Raw genomic sequence first — 3,436 nt, 5'->3', positions numbered from 1 at the left:
GGTCTAAGATTCAAGCGAATGTTACAAAGGAAGTTATCCCTAAAGTTAACCTTGAGGAGACTAGTGTGACTAAGGCTTCTAAGAAATGTAGGACAGTCATTAGAAAGGTATCAAGGAAAGTTATCCCTAACGAATAACTAGAACACCTAAAGAACACCAATAGATTTTGAATTCCTAAAAGTGTGTTCTCTACACCCTAGATGGGTTTAGAGTGTGTCAACTCTAATTGGAAGGGTGGTTAATCCAACCGTACCGAAGTTGATACTTTAGGATATTTTTAAGGTAGTATGACACCTTGAAAATAAAAAGTTTATTTTTACTCTTGAAGAGTAAAAGTGTGCCAATTAATTTTTTAAAGAATTGAGCTTGATCACATTGGCACAAATAGGATAGGATTCAAAGAATGACAAGTTAGGATTTTAGCATTTTCTAGGAAGATAAAGGCAAATTAGATTTATTTTTAACTTAGTACTTAGTTAATGATACTTAGATAGAGAATCTATGTATGTTATGTATGCTAAAATTACTATGATTTTGTGTCCTATCACATGCCATGACATCATTTTCTTATTCATATTATTATGAAAAATGTTATATGTTATGTTATACATACATCATTTAGATATAATAGTTTGTCTTTTGAAAAATACTCATTTGATGTATTACATAATCATTAGCATGCATTATTTTTAATTCCTTGTAATTAAGGATAATGACATTAATTGACATCTGATGTGTGTAAATATTATGATAGTTTATATATGCTTTTACGCACATTCGCTTGCTGTATACGTACGTATCCTTTGTATGATCGTCTCTTTTATCATGTATTTATCATATATACTCTTTTGCACAGATATCTACTCTTTGTTTGGTTTTATGTTGACAGGAACAACTTTCGGAGCAAAAACGACATTTGTCGACGCACCAGAGTGAGCTAGAGAACACGGCCGTGCAAACCTTGCACGGCCGTGTGGCCAACCAGAAGAGGAGAAATGCACGGCCGTGCAACCCTTGCATGGTCATGCGGCCAATCCAAAGGCGGATCAGAACACGGCCGTACAACCCTACACAGTTGTGCCCCCCATGACCGAGGTCAAGCAGCACACGGTCGTGCAACCCTGCATGACCGTGCCTCAAAAGCCGAGTCCCTGCATCACTTGGTCGTGCCAATTGGCACGATCGTGCAGCGCATCCAGAGCCAAGTTAGGGCATGGTTGTGCCATCCTTGCACAGTCGTGCCATCCTTGCATGGCTGTGCTGCCGTGCCGCGCCGCGCCCTAGCCTATAAAAGGGGTTTTAACCCCTTTTCCGAGGGGGAGAGCCGAGAGGCAAGCCGACAAGAAGAGAATCGCTTTGGTGTCATTCCACGCCATCCAAGACATCGATCCAGTGACCTTTCATCACCACATCAACTCCATAAGTAAAGGGTTGGATCCGAAGATCACTCATCATCATTGGATAAACATACTTCTTCTTTCTCTCTTTGCTTTTGAGGATTGTATGTTCAGATTTACTATGTCTTCGAGTTTTTCTCCAGTGTTTATAGAGTAGAGTCCTTGTTCTATGATGAGGGAGTAATTGTGGATTGGTTTTGATGTAAAACTCATATTACGTTTATATTCATTGGATGATTTCACTTGCTTTGTTTCGACTACTCGATTTCTTTGTCGTGTTGATTGATTGTGTAGGGATTGTCAACCTCATAGAGGGAATACCTTAGATCGTACACCCGAGGGGCCCTAGTGACAGGGGTAACCCGTTCACGGACATCTAGGGTACTTCCTTGAAAGGAGAGGTGACGCCTCCACAAGGAAGTAAGAGACCAAACTAAGCTTCTTAATTCTATCTTTGATAACATCAATAAGAGTCATGTCCTTGTGATCTACCGAGGCACCCTAGTGACATGGGTTAACCATAATAGGATTTCATAGGGATCGTCTTTGTTTGGTACTCAAGGATAGTTGCTTTAGCTTCAGGCGAATGCATGCCGATGGACAATGAGTATAGGATAGTATGAGCACATCAATACCACCACAATGAAACCGAACTCCTAGAACTCTTCATTAACTAGGTTGATTTCTTCTCATTGCTAGTTCTCATCCCCCGCTTTCTAATCTCTTTTCTTAGATTACTTACAACCATCGATGGTGTTGATAATCCTAAGTGTACCATCACTAGTGCTTATAGCCAGTCTTTGTGGGTTCGACAATCTTTTATATTACTAACGACGAATCCATGCACTTGTGGAATCGTAACAAGTTTTTGGCGTTGTTGCCAGAGACTACGTCTATAACATTGGTGATAGTTATACTAGATTAGACTAGACTTTGTTTTCTTTTCTTGCATCTTTCCTTTAGTTTGCATTCTTGTTTTTCTTTACTTTCTGCATTTTTATTAAAAACACAAAAAATAATATTATTTCATTTTTTTATTTACTATAGTTCATATTTTATTTTTGTATGCGAAGAGCTAATCTTTCAGGACAACTCCTACCATTTGATCCAAAGATTGATAGGACTTTCCTGAGGAGAAGAAACCTACAGAAGGCATTCCAAGCAGCACAAGAATCTTCAGAGATGGCTGATAAATTGTTGAAGGATTATGCAGCACCTTATGCACAAGGGGTTTGGTCTGGCACCACTCGACCGCCAATCGAAGCTAACAACTTTGAGATCAAGCCTGCAGTAATTCACATGGTTCAGCAGAATCAATTTGGATGAGGACCGCATGATGATCCAAACCACCACTTGGAGCTTTTCTACGAGATCTGTGTCACCATGAAAGTGAACGGAGCCCCTCCAGAATCAGTAAGGTTATTGCTCTTCGGATTCTCCCTGAAAGATAGAGCCAAGCAGTGGTTAAATTCCCTTCCAACAAACAGCATTACATCTTGGGAGCAGTGTGAGCAAAAATTCCTGGAAAAATTCTATCCACCGAGCAAAACTGCCCACATGAGGAACTTGATTGCAAGCTTCAAACAGGTGGACTCAGAATCATTATTTGAAGCTTGGGACAGATTCAAGAGTATGCTGAGATAGTGCCCCCATCATGGCCTTGAGAAATGGTTGGTTCTACACACCTTCTACAATGGAATCAACTATCACATGAAGGTATCCCTCGATTCTGCAGTAGGAGGAGCACTGATGAACAAGAGCCTTGATGAAGCTGAAGAGATTATAGAGAATGTGGCACAGAATTACCATCAGTGGGCATCAAAAAGATCTGGTGGTTCTTTCTCAAGGAACCCAATAAAAGCGTCAGGGAAATTTGATGTAGATGCAGTCACTCTCATGTCTGCAAAGCTAGACGCTCTGACCAAGAAGTTTGAGACCATGGGAAACAACAACAACACGACCAATGCGATAGTTTATGTTTGTGAAACTTGCGGAAGTACGGATCATGCTCAAGATACTTATCCCCTAGGGCCAATACA

At 40.3% G+C, this 3,436-nt stretch overlaps 1 pseudogene; it reads right to left on the bottom strand.

Annotated features, from left to right (window-relative positions):
- Positions 1-2,986: 2,986 nt before the first annotated feature.
- LOC122030696 lies at positions 2,987-3,058 on the bottom strand (annotated as a pseudogene).
- Between the last annotated feature and the right edge of the window lie 378 nt (positions 3,059-3,436).

This window comes from Zingiber officinale, chromosome 10B (genome assembly GCF_018446385.1).
Source record: "Zingiber officinale cultivar Zhangliang chromosome 10B, Zo_v1.1, whole genome shotgun sequence".
Lineage (NCBI taxonomy): Eukaryota > Viridiplantae > Streptophyta > Magnoliopsida > Zingiberales > Zingiberaceae > Zingiber > Zingiber officinale.
This window is presented reverse-complemented; position numbering and strand designations above follow the sequence as displayed.